Below are 22,250 nucleotides of genomic sequence, written 5' to 3'. Positions count from 1 at the left end.
GAGTACTGGCCATTTTGGCTCAGTACAGGGACAAGAGAATTTGGGATTTGATGAACAGAGACCACAATGGTCTTCATTCTCCAATAGAGAGACAAAGACTGACAGATTTGACTCAAATGATAAGATTCATCCTTCTGGTGCATTCAAGAAACACATCTTCAGGGGAAAAAAGTGGAAAAAGATATTCCAAACAAATGGACTCAAGAAAAAAGCTTGTGTAGCCATTTTAACATTTGACAAAGTAGACTTCAAATCAGAAGTCATCTGAAGAGACAGGAAAGGATGCTACTCGCACAAAGGAAAAATCCACCAAGAGGAGATTACAATTCTCAACACCTATACAGTAAACTCAAGGGCACCTGACATCATAGAAAGAAACACTATTATGACCAAAATCACATCTTGATCCTCACACAGTGATAGAACAAGACTTCAATATTCAACTCTCACCAGTACTGGATGTCTCGTCGTCCAGACAAAAACTAAACAGAGCAACGCTAAAGGTAACTGAAGTTATAAACTAAACGGAGCTAACATGTACACAGAACATTTCCCCAAATACATACACAAAAATTAAACCTGCTTCTCAGCACCTCATGAAACTTTCTCCAAAGTTGACTACTACTAGGACTCAAAGGAAATCTTACCAGATACAAGAAACTTGAAATAGCACTCTGTATCCTACCTGATTGCCATGGATTAAAGATGGATTACCAACAACAGAAACAATGAAAAGCTGACAAACTCAGGGAAACTATGGAAACTGAACAACTCATTCCTGAGTGAAAAAAATGGGTCAAGAAAGAAATTAAAGTCTTAAAATTGGGTGAAATAAAAGCACATCATAACCAAAACCATAGGACACAATGAAGGAAGAGAGAGAGAGAGAGAGAGAGAGAGAGAGAGAGAGAGAGACCTTATGTTACCAAGTTAACAGCACACTCAAAAGCTCCAGAATAAAATAAGAAATCACACACAAAAAGAGTAGCCATCAAGAAATAATCAAACTCAGGGCTAAAATAAAATAGAAACAAACAATACAAAAAAATCCAATGAAATGAAGAGGTTTTTTTTTTTTTTTGAGAAAATCAATTAGATTGATAAGCCCTTACCCAAATTAACTAAAAGACAGAAAAAGAATATGCAAATTGATAAAATTAGAGATGACAAGGGGACAGAACAAAAGACCAAGGAAATCCAGATACTCATAAGGACATATTTTTAAAACCCGCATACTACCAAATTGGAAAACCTAATGGGAAAAGATTTTTACCAACTACACATCCAATAGAGGACTAAATTCTAAAAGGCATAAAGAACCCCAAAATCATCAAAAAACCCACAAATAATACAATTTAAAAATGAGGTACTTATCTAACAGAGTTACCAAAGGATGAAACAAAAAATGACTGAGACGGACTTAAAGAAATGTTCAGCGTCCTTAGTCATCAGGGAGATGCACGACAAAAATCACGCTGAAATTTCATCTCACACCAGTCAGAACGGCAAAGAGCAATAAAACAAATGACAGCTCACGCGGTGAGGATGTAGGGTAAGGAGAACACTCTTCCATCGCTGGTAAATCTGTACAGCCACTGTAGAAATCAATATGGCTATTCCCCAGGAAGCTGTGGGCAGATCTACCTCCACATCCAGCTATGCTACTCCTGGCATGCGTCCAAAGGACTCTACGTCCCACTACACAGACACTCGCTCAACCGCGATCATTAGTGCTCTACTCATAACTGCCAGAAACTGGAAAGAGCTGAGACGTCTGTCGGCGGAGGAATGGAGAAAGAAAATGGGGTACATACACAATATTTAGATTTTTTAAAAAAACATGAAATCATAAAATTTGTAGGTAAATAGATAGAGATAGGAAAAAAAATCATCGGAATGAGGTAACCCAGACCCAAAGAGACAAATATGGTATGTGTTCATGTATATGTGGTTGCTAGCTACTAAAGTCTACAACCCATGTAACCACTTTAGGTATAAAGACTTTAGGTATAAAGTAAGGGACTAAGGGGCAGGAATGGAGCCTTCGAAAGGAAAAATAGAATATGTATTTATGGGTAGATGAGGGGGGCTAGAAAGGGAAGATTAACAAGGAAGGGAAGAGGAGATTAGAGAGGGAATACAGAGCATGACTAACTAAAACAAAGGGCAATTTGAGAGCTTGTTTGTAAACTAGACATTTTTAAATATATATACATATATGAAAGAAAACTAAATGGAATCACTAAAAAAATGCAGGAAGACACTTCGACTAGATGTCTTTTATTAACAAGTCCAGGACCAGGGGTAGGTGATATCTAATTGAGTTGTTGGCCAAGGGAGCCCTATGGGAACCCACAAACAATCCAAGCTATAGTAAAGGCTGTTTATTGCTCTCCACAAACTGATAATAAGACCCAATAGATGAAGACAATGCTTACATATCTCCCTGAACATGGAAATTGAACTGGTGCCTAACTAGAACCTTTACCACAACTGACTGGTGTTAATGGTACTGGAAGGTACTGTGCAGGCTGCCAGAGGAGAAAGGTGAACCCCAACTCAGCTACAACCTTTCAGTCTACAGTGGGGACCTTTTGGTATGCTATGCTGGGATAACGGTGGCACGAAGAGTTATAACCAGTAATTATTTGATTGAAAAGCTCATGTCACGGAATGGAATTCATGCCTGACACTGTTCAGTGGCCAAAAACCTGAGGCTAGATAGTCCATGGACTTAGGAAAAAGCAAATTCTACTGTCCTGCTAGCAATAAATTGATCCTTAACAATATTCTTCCATACATATAAATCAATGTCTTGCTAGGCCATCATCAGAGAAGCTTCCTCCTGCTGTAGATAGGAACAAATGCAAAGACCCACAACTGGATTGTGTGGAGAGGAGGAGAGAGGAGAGAGGAGAGAGGAGAGAGGGGAGAGGGGAGAGGGGGAGAGGGGGAGAGGGGGAGAGAGGGAGAGAGGGAGAGAGGGAGGGAGAGAGAGAGAGAGAGAGAGAGAGAGAGAGAGACCTTGGAATACTCAGTCCTAGGTGGGATGCCTCCCCTCAGGACTCAAGGAACACTGCAGAAGAGGAGGTGGAAAGACTACAAGAGTCAGTGGAGATGGAAGACAGCATAGAAACGAGGACTTGTAGATACAAGATCTGATGAACATATGACCTCACAGAGATGGTGGCAGCATTCACAGGTTCGACACAGGTATAGGTGAGATGGGGTCCCAGTGCTGACAGAGAAGTAGAAACAAGTCCCTACCCCTAATCCAAAAGCTGTCTCCAGCTGACGACTACTCACAAAGAACAAGCTACTTCTCCCCAGTGATGTTTCAGTGGGTGTACAAACCACACTTTAGCACAGACAGGCCCCATGCCTAGCAGGAGATGGCCAACACAAAAGAACTCAGTGGTAATTTTTAGAGAGGGGTTTGTTTGTTTGCCGTTTTATTTTGTTTTGTTTGTTGGGTTGGGTTGGGGTTGGGTTTTTTTTTTCATAATGCCTTGTCTGATCTTTTGCTTGCATAAATATAGTTTCCAGTTTTATGCTTTTATGAGATTTGTGTGTGTGTGTGTTATGTGTTTCTTGTGCTATATATTTAGTTCTTTTTTATGTTACTTTGTTTCATCCTATACTTTGTTTTGTCCTAGTCTGGTTTATTTGTAGTTTCCTTCGTTTGGATTTTTTTTTCTTTTTAGTTGTGTGTTTGTTTTCTAATAGAGAGAAAGAAAGAGTGGATTTGCAGGGTGGGGAGGAGAAGATCTGGGAGGGGTTGAGTGAAAGAGAAAGGAAGGGAAAAAAGAAAAAAAGTGGAAACTATCCAAGTCCCACTTACCTTTTTCTAAAGTCTGCTAGTGTCTGTACAGGTGGACAGGAGTTTCCTTCACTGAGATCGAGCTTTGTAGGCTACTGTATGTCTATTCTGATCATTTATTAAACTGTCAAATATAATTTGTTTCAGATTTTTTATTTTAAAGAATCTTTTACTAGTTTCTGCAATCAAATCCATGTAGATAAGACCTTACATATTTAATACAGTGTGTTAGTCCTTCACAAATAAAAAAAATTAAGGTTAATATTTCTAGGTCAGTTCGGCTATTAATTTCTGTAAAATGCCAGCTGAACACAGTAAACTAGGATACTTTTTCCAAAGTTGAGAGCATAGCTAAAGTTTCCAAAAATTCAGATTACTCATATATATAATACATATGATATATGTAAAGATGTAATTGTAGATCAATAGCAATATATTAAGCAGCAGTATCTGCGATAGCTTTTCCATGTTCTACAAAAATTTAAATAAAATTTTAGAAATTCCCAGCATGCTCCATTAAAACAAAGAAAAAGCAAAATCCCAGAATAAAAAAATCAAAATTTTGTTATTATGGTAACCAGCACCATTTTCCAAATCAGCTTCTCAATGATAATGTGGATTCTCACATTTAAAAAATTTAAACTCAGGTCCATAATTGTATCTCAGTAATCTATCAATGGTGCTGTTCATTTACCAAATTTACTTTTTTGTTGGTGTTGTTTCTGCCAGAGAGTCGAAACTCTCCTGAATTCTGGGAATATAGCGACAAGCGTCTGGATCCATGAACGTTTAGGTCATTCCTGGTGTATGTATTTATGAGCAGCATGCATTTCTCTTCAGAATTAGTTCTTAGAATTGGCTGACCAATGAGTCTTTCTGTTGAATCTATTCTGCCTAATCATTCTCTTAAATGTATAAAATGGTTAAAAAAAAAATGAAAATGGTAGAGCCTCGTGATGTCACAATGGCGTATTATGGTGGGGCAATTCTGCAATGTGACATCAAAATTCAGCATGGTGTTATTACAGATCTACATTATGGTAACACAGTGAAACATTCTGAGGAGCAGTGCACCACAGGGAAGTTACAAAGTAGCACTGTGGTCTCGGTTGTAGAATTTGGTAACATACTGGTACATGGCAATAGCATAGTATACTATTGTGATGGCACACTGAAAAATATGTCACTGGGATGATACAATGTAGAACAGTCATAGAAGAATGGTGTCCTGTGGTGAAAGTGTGGTCTTGATGTTCTGAGTTACGCAGGTCAATTGAAGAAAGGGGCTCACTCCAGCATATCAATCAGGCTCTGAGAAAGCAGGAAGGAACAATCTCGATGAAATGAACCTTGAACTGCCGTAGCAGCATATTTATTGATTGTTACACAAAAAGTTGTGGGGTTTTGGGGGGGCAGTAAAATGAGTTCCTCGTACCAAAGCCCCTAATCTAATCTCTGTTTTGTGAAGGAAAACATCACGTCCCTGCAACTTTAGTCCTTCTTGTACACTGTTTGCAGCACCCAATAATGCAAGACATTCCAGGCATCTTGTGACAAAAATCAGGCAAAGGCTGTAAAGCTCCTTTGGAAAACCAACTCTACAGCTAACAGAAAACAATCACTGCTTTCTACAATGATTTCTTCAAAGTCAAAGTACTTCTAGAAAACAACTATTTCTCTGTCTCCTCTGGATACAGTGAAAAACGATTGTTTCATTCCAATGTTTACCCTAGGTACAATAATTGTACTAGGATCCCACTACAATATGAGGCATTGTGATCTGACAATTCAGCAAGTGTGGTGGTGCGATGGAGTATTATGGTGTTGCCATGTACAGTTGGGATGGCACAAGGGAACGGTGTGGTGACAAGGCTTACCACTGTGCCAGCATGATGAAGGTCTGTGATATCACAGCGTGCCACTGTGATGTGAGAATGACCATTGTGATGGTTCTGTGGAGACTTATGATGACCCAGTTCATTACTGTGGTAGCTTAGTGGAGAACTGTGATGAAATGGTGGAGCCCTGTGATGTTCCAATGTAGACTGCGCTGGTAACATGAAGCCTTGTCACAACACAGTGCAGAATCAATGATGAAGCATGGTGACATCACAGTTTTGCACAATGACAATGGGGAAACTATAATGGCATATTGTAGCTTCATGGCATTAGCCCAGTTATAGTAAAACAGAGCACTGTCACAGCACAGTGCAAAATTATTTTGGCACAATGAAGCGTTGTGACGTTACAGTTCAGCCTTTGGGACACAATAGAGTACTGTGATGACATCATATGTTGTGATGCATTATGGTGACATGAGTACTGTGACAGCACAGCGGAGCACTGTGATGGCAAAGTAGAGCACTGTGATACCATAGTGGAGCACTGCGATACCACAGTGGAGCACTGTGATAGTACAGTGGAGCACTGAGATAGCACAGTGGAGCACTGAGATAGCACAGTGGAGCACTGCGATACCACAGTGGAGCACTGTAATAGCACAGCGGAGCACTGAGATAGCACAGCGGAGCACTGAGATAGCACAGTGGAGCACTGAGATAGCACAGTGGAGCACTATGATAGCACAGTGGAGCACTGAGATAGCACAGTGGAGCACTATAATAGCACAGTGGAGCACTGAGATACCACAGTGGAGCACTGCAATAGCACAGCGGAGCACTATAATAGCACAGTGGAGCACTGAGATACCACAGCAGAGCACTGTGATAGCACAGTGGAGCACTGAGATACCAAGTGGAGCACTTGATAGCACAGTGGAGCACTGAGATACCACAGTGGAGCACTGAGATACCACAGCGGAGCACTATAATAGCACAGTGGAGCACTGAGATACCAAGTGGAGCACTGAGATACCAAGTGGAGCACTGCAATACCACAGTGGAGCACTGAGATACCACAGTGGAGCACTGTAATAGCACAGTGGAGCACTGCAATACCACAGTGGAGCACTGCAATACCACAGTGGAGCATTTGATAGTACAGTGGAGCACTGTAATGAAACAATGGAGCATCATGACGTCACAATATACGCTGTGATGTCATAATGGGGCATTTTTATGACAGGATGCAGGGTTGTGTTGTCACAGTTCAGCATTGTGGTGGTAAAATATATGTTGCAGTAAAATAGAGCATTGAGATACCACGATGAACAATTGTCAGTGCACAATGAACCATTCTGGTGTAGCTCGGCACTGCGATGACATGATATACCACTGTAATGAAACAGTGAGGCACTGTAATGAAAGACTGCTTGGACAGCACACGCCTTCAATCCCAGCAGGCAGGAGGCAGAGGCAGGAGGATCTCTGAGTTCCAGGACAGCCTGGACTACACAAAGAAACCCTGACTCAAAAAAAAAATGGAAGAGGAGGAGGAGGAGAAAGTGGGTAGGTAGGGAAGGGAGGTTGGATGAATATGATCAAAATATATTGTATGAATTCTCACAGAATAAGAATATTTTAAAAGATGTGTTAACTTTATTCAAACACCCTTTTGTCATCTGATCATGAGATTTCTGTCTGTGCATTTATTAATAATATGCACTACCCTTACTAATTTTGAATTTTCACAACAAGTCTTGCATCCTCAGCAGGAAGTCAGTTCGGTGCTGGTACACTATCTTTTTAATATGATCCGAACTTTGAACGTATTTTGTTGAGAACTTCTGCACCTACATTCATCAGAAAGATTGGCCTGTAGTTTCCTTTTTATGTCTGTGTCTTTATCCAGTCATGGTGTCAGGGTTACATTGGTAGCATACAATGAGTTGGGCGGTTTTCCTTTACGTTTTGTGAAACAGTCTGAAAAGTGTTGGAATTAGAACTCCTTTCAGCGTTTAGTAGTGGTCAGTAGTAAACCCATCTGTCCCAGGACGTTTTTTATGGATAGAATTTCAGGGGCTGCTTCTGTGTCCTTACTTTGATTGGTCCATTTAAGGTGCTTCTGCCTTTGGACTTTAACTTCATTAGCTGACGTGCCCTTAGAGGTTTCTTTATGTCTTCTAGATTTTCCAGGTTTTTTTGTAATGTAAGTACTTACAAGTACTCCCTGGTCTTCTAGATTTCACTGGAATCTATTGTGACGATTATTTTTCACCTCTAATTTTATTATTTATCAATCTATCAGTTAGTTTGGCTTGGTTTGGCCAATCTTGACAATCCTCTCAAATGACCAACTTTCTGTCTAATCCTCTGTCTTGCTCTCTGTTTTGCTCATTTCTGCTAATTGTTATTTCTGGCCATCTGCTGCGCTTGGGTTTTCCTCTTCTTGCTCTTACAGAACTTTGAGGTGCACCATGGAGTTATTGGAGACCTCTAACTTTTTAATATGAGTTCTTATAAACATTTCTCTTAAGTCTGCCTTGGCTGCATCTCAGAAGTTCTGGGAGGCTTGGTTCTCATTTTTCATTGACTTGTGGAGTTTCTAATTTTCCTACCTGATTTCCTCAACAACCCACCGTTCACCCAACAGTGTGTTGTTCAGTCTCAAGGCATCTGTGTATTTTCTGAGGTGAGCTTTCAATTTGTAGTTTTATTCCCCTGTGGTCTGATTCCATTTCAGAGATTATTTTCGTTTTTGCATTTCTTAAGTCTTGCCTTGTGGTCTATATGCAATCAGTTTTATAGAAGGAAGGTTTCGTGCACTTCTGAGAATAGAGGGATTTTTTTTTTAACTTTAGACTATCTTATGTAATCACCATAGTAACAGTAAAGAAAAAGTCTGTAGGATATATGCAGCCAAAAAATGAGAAACAAATAAAAGTGCAGCACCACGAAAAATCAGTTAAGCACAAAGAAAATCACGATGACTCAAGAGACCAAAAAAGCTTTGATATTCATAAAATAATTTTTAAAACACAATAGTATGATCTTTTCCAGAAATAAATTTAGAGATATATGGATTAAAACCCACAGTTGAAAGTCATCAACTGACAGCATGTATTAAAAGAAAGAAAGAAAGAAAGAAAGAAAGAAAGAAAGAAAGAAAGAAAGAAAGAGTTCAATGTATGACCTAGGAGGGGCTTGTTTTATTTAAATCTAAGGAAGTAACAGGCTGAAAAGGACAGCTATGATGTATGATGTATGTCTGTGGTATGATCAATTAATGAAGAGATTCACAACCAGACAAAGTGCTGTGAATCAATGTCTATTGGGTTTTTCAGCCCTAAAGGGAACACCTTTACTAACATTAGCCCACACGATGGCTGGGAACATCGAGCGGGGTCAGGGGTGGAAAGAATGAAAGAACCAGCAGACGAGGAAGAATGCTGTGAAATGCTGTCCTCTAGGCAGGACAGAGCCATTGCACTTGTAACTCATCGAAGCTATTGGTACATGAACGAGACCAAGCCAACAAGCTTTCAACAGCTGCCACTAATTGGACTCACTGGGTTACCAAAAAAAGGTGAGGGGTTAATTACACGTGAGGTTGGGTGAAGAACATGTTGAGGGTGTCTGAGCAGAGTGGGAAGGGGAAATCAGTAGTGGATCGATCAAAGCACATTGTTTACATGTATGATATTGCTAAAGAGTGAACAAAAGGGGCTGGGGATTTAGCTCAGTGGTAGAGCGCTTACCTAGGAAGCGCAAGGCCCTGGGTTCGGTCCCCAGCTCCTAAAAAAAGAACCAAAAAAAAAAAGAGTGAACAAAAGATTTTCTATTTTTTAAGGAGGGATAGAGAAAGGTAATCCATCGGAACAGTAATTTAAAAGGACCTGGGGTAACTATACTAATAGTAGACAAAATAGTCTTTTATCAAACACAAACACACACACACACACACACACACACACACACACACACACACATATACACACACACACCACACAAAACAGTATGGCATAGAAGGAAATTATACATAGATTTTTTAAAAAAGATTTGGGACTAAGGAGGGAGTCAGTTGGTTAAAATGTCTTCCACGCAAGCATGAGAACTTGAATTTGGCTTAAAATAAAAGTGGGTGTGGTGGTGACTTGCCACACCCTTCCTCCCTCCCCAACCCCCTCCCCTCAGGTTTCATCTTCATTCCCCTTCCCAACCCCCAAGGTTAATACAAGGTTATTATAAAGATTACAGAGAAAATCACAACCCAGCAGCAGCCAAAAGGAACTGAAAAACAGGAAAAAGACTTGCATAAAAGTTTCACCAAGCACACACAGATGGCCACGAGCTCAAGGGGAAAGCTTGGTATCATGAAGCAATAGGGAACACAGGACCACAGTGAGACAGCATCATGCTCATTAAAATAGGTGGAACAAAATAATTCCACTCCTCAAAACTCACAAAAGCTGCTCAGAACTGGGGAGATGGCTCTGTAGGTAAAATACTTGCTTTGCAAGCACACACAGACTTGCACACTCATGAAAACGTGTATACATATATGCACACAGAAGAAGTTGAAAGACTTGTCATGATCAATTCTACTTCTGGACGTGGCACTGAGAGAGTCGGAAAGCAGGGACTTGAAGAAGTATTTTTATACCTGTGCTCACTGCAGCGTTACACACAGTAGCCCAAATGAGGAAGAAACACAAGTGTCCATTGGTGGGTGGCTCCATAAAAACTACGGTATATCCGTACAGCAGAATGTTATTCGACCCTAAATAAGGAAAGAAACTCTGACACATGTTACCACAGGGACCAACCTTAAAGACATTGTAGGGTTGGGGATTTAGCTCAGTGGTAGAGCGCTTGCCTCGTAAGCACAAGGCCCTGGGTTCGGTCCTCAGCTCTGAAAAAAAGAAAAAAAAAAAAGACACTGTACTGAGTTCAATAAGCCAATCGTAAAAGGACAAGTGTTGTATGTTACTCATTTGAGGGCACTAGGTTATCAAACTAGTAACAATGGGAAGTGGGTGGTGGTTGGCTAGACAGTGGGGGAAGGGAAGAGGAACAGTTTATGCGTGATAAGAACGGTTTCAGACTGGCAAGATGGAAAGATTTCTGGAGTCAGGCTACCCAGCAATGAGTGCCCTGAACACACTAGGCTTTCCACTCAGAATGAAGATGGTAAAGTTTAGGTCACACATATTTCACCACAATTAAAAGTAACAAACACTGGCAAAGACTAAAAGTACAGAACAGAGGAAATCTGACGTGGCACAGACACGCTGGGAAACAGTTTGGCATCTGAGAATATGACGTGAGTGACTACCATAGGACCCAGCCGTTGCACCATGGCGCTCATCCCAGAAAAACGACAGTGTATGTTGTTCACATGAATGCTTGCACACTAGAGCCGGGAACAGCTTGGATGGTAAGAGATTCATCGCGGAAACAGCCCAGATACTCAACAAGCGAAGGCTTAACGTGAAGCCACAAAAAGAACAAGCTAATACACATGCAATTGGGATGAGCCTCGGGGCGGGGGTGAGGGGTAGGGGGCTGGGGAAGCTAACCCAAACAGCAAAACACTGAGGCTCCATCCCTGTACCACTTTTGAAATGGAAAATTCCAAAACCATAGTGTAGTAGTAGTCAGGAGTTAGGAAAGGTGTGAGGAGTAACAGGACAGGCGTCATATAGGAGGGCACCAGGAGGAAGCTGTTGGGCAGGAGTTCTGTGGGTGTGGCTACTTCTTGGGTGTACTGTCTGGTTTTCTTCTCCTTCTTTTTTTCTTTTTTAGGATGTTACTCTTGGCAGACTGGTGGAGGGTACGGGGGGAACCTCTCCAGCACTGTTGACTTCTGCTACAGCTACCTCAAAACAAAAAGGCTAATTTTAAAAGGACATACTAATCAGTTATTATCCGCTGTGGTTTCTGTGGGCTTCCTCAGCTCTGTCTGGGACCAGTAGAAGGCTCTTCCCTGACGTATGTGGCAGTCAAACACTGCTGGTGGTGAGGACTTGAGCTGGGCTGTCGGCCAGAACTCTGACTCATGGCTTCCCTATGTTGCCTGGACTTCCTCACACCATGGTGTCTGGGATCAGGGAGGGAAATGTCCCAAGAAAAACAGATGGAAGGTGTCTAAGCCTCAGATGTTACTCAGCAAAGCCACCCACCATGACCAGGTCCTAAAGTCTCACCATGTGAGGGACTGGGTGCCTGAGTTCTACAAGTTGTTGTGGCAGTTCTGAAAGGAGCATCCTCCACAAGTATCTCCCAAGGCCCAGGGGTTCTAGGACCTCAGCACCTCCATGAACCAAACTCTGTAGTCTGTAATGTAAACCTGGGTCACATGACCTGGGAGAAAGAGGAGGAGAGTGAAGTATGAAGGAGACAGGAGTATGAGGAAATTCTCAGAGGGCATTTGCATAGAGCCGAGGAGGGGGCGATGGCTCTAGGCAGCCCATAGCTCTGATTTCCCTTTCTTCACACAGTTCGGTATGCTGAGCAGAGTCCCGTGTGGTCAGTGACAACACACAGGTGCCAGAGGACTCAGAAACGTTGGAGTACAGACCAAGGCTTCAGCAGCGATGGTTGGCATTACCAACCTAGACTGTGACCCAGAAACCCACAGAAGGGCACCACCAGAGTTGCTCAGAGGTAGGATGCTGAGGACTTTTTTGAGGGCGGGGACCTCAAGCACACACATCTTCGACCCACTTTTCTCTCAGAGAAACAGTCCTGGAAATATGGCTATTTCCCTCGTCCCGCCCTTTGGGACCAGCTGTCCCCAAATCTACAGTTGCTGGCTTGTCACTCCGGGGCAGGCAGAGGGACTGGAAATAGGGGAAAGAAGGGAAAATAGGAGAGACCTAGAGGAGTGAATACTGTTGTGGGCAGTTTTGTAAAATATCACCCCTGACAAAGGTCTCCCAAAGGAGTACAGCAGGAGGGAGCCTAGGGGACACCAGTGCCAGTGAGGGGCAGGTAGGACTGAAGTCCCCCAATGGGGCCTCCTGGAAGCTCCTGCTTGAGAACTGCAGTCTCCCTTTCTCCAGTGCAAAGACGCATCCAGGGAAGAAGTCTTACAGGGAGGGGCATAAAGGATGATTAAAAAAAAAAATGTGATCTGAGCCACATGTGTTTTTTCTACCCTGGTAAAGAACTTACCCTAACTTGATAGCTGTTCTGGTGTGTTTTGAGCCCCTCTGCTCTGTCAGCCCTGGTGTGGAGAAATTCCATTTGCAGGCCATGTGACTCCCTTCAATCTTGTATCGATAAGATTGAGAGTTCCCACTTCCTTAAAGTATCTGAGGTTGTGTGTTTTCATGATAAAAGGGGCTAGGAGACTCACGAGTGTGACTCTCGTTTTTTGGCTGGATTCTGAGGATCACGTGGAGGATGATATCACAACAGTGGGAGCTTGTTTAAAGAGGGTTTCAGGGAGGTGGCAGGCTTACAGTAATGTTTTCCTGATAACTTAGCCAGTCCCCTAAGGCCTGATCCACTCCCATGGTGTAGCACTGATTATTCATGAGGGTAGAAACCCCCAGGACACACTCCCCTCCAATTAAGCCCCATCTCTTTAAGGTCCCAACAACTCAACATGGGCCACATGGAAAACTGAACATCCCACACAGAAGCCACAGAACCACACCAAATATGCAGCACTGACTGAGAGCTCATACATAGTCTTTTACCTCAGAGATTGGTGGGTCAGGAGTCCACACACGGCCAAGTAGACCATGCTTGGGAATTCTCCACGCCCTGCTCTGTCATCCTTTGTGTGGAGCTCGCCACCTGACTCTCCTCAATCTTGTAGTACAAGACGAGAATCTGACACTTCCTTAGTAGTTTAGGTCACCTAATGACTTACCTGTCACGTGAGGCTGCCCTTCTGCCACCCAGGCCCCATTGGCAGTTAGCAACACAGTGGTTTTGTACACTTGCAAGCCAGGTCTCTCTGACCTTCTGTTATAGGCTCCTCTGACTGGATATGCCCAGGATAACTCGAACAGTCTCCATCTTGGTGATCTCAAAGTTGATGCCCAGATGCCTCATTCGTGAAAGTGACACCAGCTATACAGATCATTCTATCTACACACTCAGGAAGAAGGCAGTATATACAGATCATGCTCTAGGATGGTGTTATGGTTTGTATATGCTTGGCTCAGGGCACTCCCTGCACAATTAGAAGTTGTTGCAGCAGGTGTGGTCTTGTTGGAGTAGGTGTGGTCTTGTTGGAGTAGGTGGGTCTTGTTGGAGTAGGTGTGGTCTTGTTGGAGTAGGTGTGGTCTTGTTGGAGTGGGTGTGGCCTTGTTGGAGTGGGTGTAGCCTTATTGGAGTAGGTGTGGCCTTGTTGGAGTGGGTGTGGCCTTGTTGGAGTAGGTGTGGTCTTGTTGGAGTAGGTGTGGTCTTGTTGGAGTAGGTGTGGTCTTGTTGGAGTAGGTGTGGTCTTGTTGGAGTAGGTGTGGTCTTGTTGGAGTGGGTGTGGCCTTGTTGGAGTGGGTGTAGCCTTATTGGAGTAGGTGTGTTACTGTGGATGTGAGCTTTTTTAAGATCCTCACCCTAGCTGCCAGGAAGCCAGTATTCTGCTAGCAGCCTTCAGATGAAGGTGTAGAACTCTCAGCTCCTCCTCCACCATACCTGCCTGGATGCTGCCGTGCTCCCACCTTGATGATAATGGACTGAACCTCCGAACCTATAAGCCAAGCCCAATTAAATGTTGTCCTTATAGGAGTTGCCTTGATCATGGTGTCTATTCACAGCAGTAAAACCCCAACTAAGACACATGGAATTCCTAAGACATCTTAGAGTTCTGCCCATCACATCTGGGTTTGGAGTCTGAATTTACACCTCCCTTTTGCTGTAGAAATGTCTAAGGATGTCACAGTTGCTCCTGGGCCACTGGTGTCTTTGCTGTACATGTGAAAGGCATAGTGGAGCACAACTAAGTCTAGCACTCTGAAGTCAGACACAGGCGGACCTCTGTGAGTTTGAGGCCAACCTGTAAAGTGAGTTCCAGGCCTGTCAGAGCCACATCCTGAGACTCTATAAACAATAAGTTTTAAAAAGGGAAAAATCCTAGCAAGTGCAAGGCCCTGGGTTCGGTCCCCAGCTCCGAAAAAAAAGAAAAAAAAAAGGAAAAAATCTTGCAGGAAGGAAATTTATCACTGAAGACTTCACATTTTAAAAAATTCCCACCAAGCATGCAGGAACAGCATCCACTACGAAAGAAAGTCAGAAGGCAACACTCTTAGGGTTAGCACCCCGACACCTGGCTGACACAGGGCAAACCCAAGTCTGTTCATGGATATCTTAGTTGGGGTTTCTAGTTCTTTGACCACACACCATGACCAAAAGTACCGTGAGAAGGAAAGGACTTATTTTTTTGGCTTACATTTCCACATCATAATCCAACACCTAAAAAAGTCAGGACAGGACCTCAAGGAAAGAACCAAGAGGCAGGAACCAAAGCAGAGACCATAGAGCAGTGCTTGCCCCTCCTGGTTTGATCAGGTTGCTTTTGTATGTAACTTGGGACCACCTGCCCAAGGGTGGCAACTGTCCATAGTGGGTTGGGCTTTTCCATGTCTACTGTCAACCAAGAAAATGCACCACAGGCCCACTGCCAGGACAATCTGATGGGGTCATTTTCTTGGCCGAGGTTCCCTCTCACAGATGTGTCAAATTGGCAAGAGACAAACACACTGAGTATATATCCCAAGTATCCAGCACATCCAGCTGATGCCTGGACCCATGAGGAACACCGCCACCTACACACAGTTCCCCGCCCCCCACCCCACCCCCGTGTGTGTGTGTGTGTGTGTGTGTGTGTGTGTGTTTGAGAAAGTGTGATTCATAAATTAACCGGTTAGATTAATAGCAACTAATGACAAAATACAATTTAACCGCTGACTGTAGGTTATTTAAGATTTTTTAATTATTTCTGGGTTTTTCCACTCGACAGCTTTGAATCATAGTCATCTGGGGGTACTAGAACAGGAAGTCTGTGTCCAGTGGAAGACAACTGACCCAACAACGACTTAGTGTGTGCTGAGCTGTTGCATCTACAAATGACCGTAGGACAGTAAGGATAACTGAAAACCACAACGAGCTTCCCAAGGGTTTTCGTTATGAAATTAAAGCATTAAAATATTTCGTAATCTCTTCTGCAGTGACAAAAACCCACTTACTTATTTTGATGGCTTACTCTAGCATTCGATCATAATGCATTCGACTTGTGGTTAGTTTCCAAAACTAACATTGTGTCAGGGACTTTAGGCAATTCCAGAGACTACTGCCTAAGCAAAAGGAAGTGCTCCAAACCAAGTTGAAGATAGAAATGATTTGGGCTCAAGAGAAGTTGTCTGGTTTGTCCCTGCTACGGGATGCACACAGATCTGCGAAGATCGGACTGTGTTAGCATTAGTGACTTGCTGAACAAAGGCAGGGGAAGTAAATTTTATGGGCACAGTAGCAAGCCTATGAATTGTGACCTTATTTATCATGCAGACAACAGCATCAGCAGCACACCCAGGCACACATGGTTATTAAATTCATCCATGTTTTAGCCACATAAAAATGGTAGTTTGACACACCTCATTTGCTGTCTGACTTTTGCATACTTAGATTTGTAGTCCAGAGGGCCTGGGCGTTGCTGCTTTGAGAAAACACTGGGCAGCTGCCTCAGTGATAGAAGCTTGCATACTGTGTGCTAGGCTCAATCCTAGTTTCAAAAATAGAAAAGAGAGGGATGGAGGGAGGGAGGAAGGGAGGGAGGGAGGGAGGGAAGGAGAGAGAGAGAGAGAGAGAGAGAGAGAGAGAGAGAGAGAGAGAGAGAGAGAGAGAGAGAGAGATGCTCATCCATGTTAACTACCAGCAATGCACAAATCACGGGATTTTGTTAGACAGGCCCTCCATGGCGCCACCATGTGGCTGCTTAGTTAAATGACAAGAAGGTATTCTCCCCTCCACAAGAAAATTCTGAAGCTTTGATCTCTGGGGTGCCTAGAGAATTCAAAGAGAGGGAATTACTGAATAAGGATACAATCATTATTTTTAGAGCATGTAAATCCCTGAGTGATGGGCTTCAGTGTATAGGTTACAGTCTAGGTTACAAAAGCATACAAAGAAAAGCTGTGCGTGTGTTTGTGTGTATCTGTGTGTCTTTGTGTATGTCTGGGTGTCTGTGTGTGTCTGTATGTCTGTGTCTGGGTGTCTGTGTGTGTCTGTCTGGGTGTCTGTGCGTTTCTGTGTGTGTCTGTGTGTGGAGCAGGGAATAGGTGGGAGAGACTGAACCCTAGAATCTGGACCAGACCTGGGCTGGAGTGCTGGTTTAGGCTATGAGATTTTGCACATGGTTCTGGGTATCTGCGAGCCTGTTTCCTCATGGGAAATGCAGGCAACTTGGATGTCACAGGGACTCTGATCCAAGCTTGACCTGGACCCTGACCCTTGGTAAGGATGAGACAATATACCCCCGACCCTTTTTTTCTCCTCTTCCTCCTCCTTCTCCTTCACCTTCCTCCCCACTCCTCTCTCTTCCCTTGCTCTCCTGCCAAGCAACTGCTGAGCACTGATGGGACAAAGTAGAGACTCTCATACCAACGTGTGGGATCCCTCTCTCCTCTGAGAGCCCCACCGTGCTCCCGCCCTGGGCCTCCCCTCCTTTGCCAGGTGCTCCTGGCTTCATTTTGTCTTTGAGTGTCTGGCACCTGATGGCCCTGTGCCTTGAATTGACAGGAAGAATCCCCGGCCTTCTTGTAGGGCCCTCAACTGCTTCTGTCTCAGTGGGCCAGCCCTCAGGGCTCCACCCTGTCCCGGTCCCTGGCCTCCCTCAACCATACCATTCCTTTAGTTATTCCCCAACACACAATCTGGTTGCTGCGTCCCTGCAGATGTCTGCATCTGCGAGCGCATGGGCTCAGGCCACAGCTTTAGGAGAAAGCTGACAATAGCCACAGGTGTTCATTCATGTCCACACAAACTTGCTGTTGTTATTCAAGAAATTTTTAAAAATCATATTGATGAACAACTTTGGAATTGAAAATGAGGCGAAAGAGAGTCTCAGCCCCATCCCGGAGCTAGTCCTCTGCACTCTCCCCAGCTCTTAGCCTTTCTCCATCCCATCCCAGCCCATCTTTCTTGGCCCCTCCCTCCTGCCTCTCCTCTGCATCTCTCCCACCGATACCCAGGTACAGGGGCCCTCCTGTACCTCTGCCTGACTCCCCACCGCCTCCTGAGCCCCTCCTGTACCCGTTACACCTCTTTCCTCTCAGTCCTGCTTTCTTCAGTCTTCCTGGAGCGGGTGCCTGAATTCGCCTCTCTCCAGAAGCTGCCCTTTGGCAGCCTTGTAGGACCAAACTTAGAGCCCGACTCTGAAAATGGAGAGTGGGAGAAGGGGAAAGGGAGAGGCAGAAGGGGAGGGGAAGACAGGAAGAGGCGGAGGGGCCAGCTAATAGTGGACAAGCCCCACTGGAAGCTTCTCATTGTCTGCCAGCATGGAGCCCTCCCCACCTGACCAACCACTCAGTTACCTCAGAGACCGTGAGATGCTGCAGCCGCAGAGCCATCCCCCTGTCACCACCAGCCCTGGCCCTTGTGTGTGAAGAAAATCCCAAGGTCATACTCCCTGTGGGCTTCTGCAGTTAAAAATGGAAAAGATTGCATGGCTTTTCCTTGTTACGTGTCTGTGTGTAATCGTGAACCCAAAGGAAGTGAAGGGAGAGCTGTAAATGATAGCCCTGTGACTCAAAAGAGGGGGTAAGAAGGATGCTGGACAAACCCCTTCTCACCTTCCCACACTGTCACCAGCAGGTGGGCCATCCTTGTTAGATGTTACCAGCGGGTGGGGACTTCAGTCACTTTCTGTCAAATATTAGCAAACCAGTGCTGAGAGTTTCTTGCCTAGAGAGGCCAACATTTGTCCCAGAGAAACTTCTGCCCAGAGCCTGCTGGAAATGAAGCTGAGAGAGCCCAAGCACAGGGGAGTGCCCCAGCCCTGGCCCAGGCCTGCAGCTCTGCTCCACTGGGAGCTTCTGCCTGGCTTCTGCTTCTAGTTGCTGAAGTGCAGCCTACACCTTTTTTACTTCCGGACTTGTGCTAGGTCTTATCACCAGGAGCAGAAGGTTCCAGAGTCCAGCTGGAGGCCTGCTCTGAGGCCTGGCTGCCCTTCCTAACATCCTACACTGCTGTGTCCGGAAGCACTCAGTCCAGCGCTAGCTGCTCTGGCTTCCTGCAGCTTCTTCCACAGAGTAAGGGCTGCTTGTCTCTAGGAGGGCCTGTAGGTGGTGCAGTGAGGAGAGCAGGCCAGACTTGGGCTCAAAGATTCAAAGTGGCTTGAGGGACTGCATCTCCTCACACTGCACTCCCTCCCACTGCCGCCCTGGTCTCTGCACTGTCCCTTCTCTCACCTCCCTCTCCTATTCTTGATTGTCTTCCCACTCTTTTCTTTTTTCTTTTTTTCGGGGCTGGGGACCGAACCCAGGGCCTTGTGCTTGCTAAATCCCCCACTGAGCTAAATCCCCAACCCCTGTCTTCCCACTCTTCTCTGGACATCACCTTACCTCCAGAGCCTCCTTTACCTACAGAGGTTTGACGTTCAGTGCTGTGTGAACCATTCCCTCTGATCTCCTGGAGTCCTCTAGCATCCAGCCCTTGACCTGTTCCATCTGCCCATCTCGGGGTACATGATCAAGCCGAGACCAACCAGCAGTGAACGTTCCAAGTGACAAACTAGAACAGGTAGACTAGAAATAACAGTAACTGAGGCTATGTGTGATGGTCCTTGCTGATGTCACTTGGAGCATTCTAGAAGAGTGGCGAGGAGGTACACTTCCCTCCCTGGCTGCCTCCAAAAGTCACTGACTGACGTGTGCTTCAGATCTGACCTTCCGAAATTTGGGTATTAGCCTTGTCTGGAAGCAAAATGTTCTCCTACCTACTGATCGGTCCAAGTCATTCCAGGTTAATAGTCATGGTTAGTGTGGCAAAGGCCACTCTGTCTGACAGATGTGAGACCAGCTGCAAGTCATTCAGTTATTAACACTGACTCTAACACTACTCCCTGTGTACAGTGCCCGCTTGTATCTCAGACTGAGACCATGCACTGGGTCACATGTCTAAACATAAGATAAACCACACCTTCCTCCAAAATGCACGATGGGAGATGAGCCTTATTCTGCCAGATAGTTTAAATGTCAACTCGCTACAGCCTAAGATTATTTGGAAAGAACTTTAATTCAGGAATTGAGGAATTGCCTAGATCATGCTAGATTGTGGGCATTTCTGGGGTTGGGGTGGGGTCTTTATTGTTAACTGATATACCCAGTCCATTATGGGCGGCACCATTCCCTGTGCTGGTAGCCCTAAAGTGTATAAGTGAAAAGAGTTAGCTGAGCACAGGAAACCTAGCAGGCAGTAGAGATGTGTCCATTTCTCTACTCTTGACTAACTACCTGCTCTGAGTTCCTGCCTTAACTCCCCTCAACTGAAAGACTGTTCCCTGAGACTGTAAGCCAAATAAGCTCTTTTCTCTTCTAGGCTGCTTTTGGTTTATCGTAACAATGTAAGTAAAACTAGACACACACCTTCCTCCAAAATACCTGTTAGGTCCTAGAAAGAGCAGACTCTTCTCTCCATCCACCAAGAATGGGAGCATCAAGAGATTCAGTGGTTACAAGGAACTTCCTAAGCATCTCTGCCAGAGGCCAGAAGAGCCCTGCAATGCTGCGCGAAACTCAGATCCAGGGAGCAAGAGACACAGAGGCCACCCCATGGTACTTTGAAAAACTGAGGCAAAGTACACATGGGACGTGGGCTTCCTTGTCTCATCCTCTGTCCGCCCGCTGAGAACAAGGTGAGTTCGACTTATCCTGGCAGTATCTAGAAGCTTGCTAATGGTCATCTGCATTACATACTGTGGGATGATGTCATAGGTGAGGCTGGTACAAGATAGAATGAGGCCTGTCATTGGACGAGAAGGAAGAGTGGGCGGGAGAAAAGTTTGAGGGAAGGGGAGGAGTCTGCAATGGAAAGGAAGAAGAGACAGGAGGGATGGGAGAGAAGCCGTGGCGGAGAACATAGAAGCTGACTTTAAGATTCCACTCTGTGCATTTACAGGTTGTTTTGAATGTTCTTAAGAGATGGATGTGTACCCACCTCCCCTCTGAGGGAAGAAGAAGCAGAACCTGGGACCGACCAGTAGCTGTGGCAGAAGAGGTCAGGCCTGCCAGTCAAGGACAGACGGTGTCCCAGGCAGAGGTTGTGAAGCCTGAGTAGGACCTAGGAGCCTCCTGCCCGAGCCCTAGGCCAGAGAGAACAGTGAGTAGAGGCCACAGTGGCTCCCGTGTCCTCCCAGACACTTTCCCGATAAGCCAGAAATTGCACAAACTTAGCCGTCTCAGAATCTGAGGGCAGACACTTGCAGCATCGCGGCAAACATCGGGAACAGCAGTGTGCATAGCTGCATCAGATCTGAGAACATTTTACTCTCAGAGAGTCACACCGCGCAGGATCTAATGATTCCAGCTGAGGCAGCACACGGAGGTGTCAGCAGCACAGTGACGTTGAGAGGCAGGGAAAGCTGATCGTTAAAAATAGGTGAAGCTGAGCCAAAAAACTTGAAAAAAGAAACAAAACATTATAGTTCATACTGGAGAGAAACCTACTAGTGGATCTGAAGTTGGGGTTTTAGAAGCGTGTGTGATGCTGATAACGATGAGTTGTCCCACTGAGAGCTCTCTAAACTCCACGAAAATGTGTTCGGTGGCCTACTGTGGCCTACAGGCAGAACCATGTTTTCATGAGTAGTTTTACTGGGAGCCACCACTCTCCTCTGTTTGCCTCTATCTGTAGCAGCCTTCCCTCCATGGCATTGGTTGCGTGGCCCTTTCCAGACGTGCTCCCTGACTCATTTACCAAATAAAATTTGAATTATCCTATAAATACTTGTACAGAAAATTTGACCGATGGAATTAGAGATGACTCTGTTGGTAAAGTGCTCATGGTGCAAGCATGAGGACCAGAGTTCGAATCCCTACACCTACGTAAAAGCCAGGTGAATTGATACTTACTTCTGTGGTCCCAGTCCTGGGGAAGGAGACAGTCGGGTCTTGGAGTTTACTAGCCAGCTAGCCTAGCCAACAAATCAGTTCCAAGTTCAGTGAGAACCCCTACTAAAGAGGAAAGCAATGGAGAAAGGTGCCTGACTCAGCCTCAGCCCCAGACTTTGAGGCAGGTGGGAGAAAGCTCGGTGTTGACTTGACCATCAGTGGCCTGTGAGTTAATCGATCATGCCTTTGCAGTAAAGCTTCCATGAAAACACAGGATGGGGTTCATAGAGCATCCTGAGGGCAGAGCATATGAGAAGGACTGGATGGTGTGGGCTGGGAGAGGGTCCTCCTTTTCTCCACACCTCACCATATGCCCGTCTTCATCTGCATCTTCTGACAGTGAGCTTGAGAAAGTGTTTTCCCAAGCTCTGTGAATACATCTTGCAAACTACTGAAACCTGAGGGGTTTGTGGAACTCCACAGAGATCTGCTGCACTGATGAGACCGCCTGGGGCTTTCAATGGGCATCTT

General features: G+C 44.9%; 1 long non-coding RNA gene across 1 annotated transcript; it reads left to right on the top strand.

Moving 5' to 3' along the window:
* Positions 1-19,667: 19,667 nt before the first annotated feature.
* On the top strand, positions 19,668-21,877 carry LOC120099837 (uncharacterized). Its single transcript, XR_005499165.2, has 2 exons — positions 19,668-20,524; positions 20,788-21,877. It is a non-coding gene; the product is annotated as an uncharacterized LOC120099837 (long non-coding RNA).
* The last annotated feature ends 373 nt before the right edge of the window (positions 21,878-22,250 follow it).

This window comes from Rattus norvegicus, chromosome 1, assembly GCF_036323735.1.
Source record: "Rattus norvegicus strain BN/NHsdMcwi chromosome 1, GRCr8, whole genome shotgun sequence".
Lineage (NCBI taxonomy): Eukaryota > Metazoa > Chordata > Mammalia > Rodentia > Muridae > Rattus > Rattus norvegicus.
The sequence above is the reverse complement of the archived record's forward strand: the minus strand, read 5'-3'. Positions and strand labels throughout refer to the sequence as shown.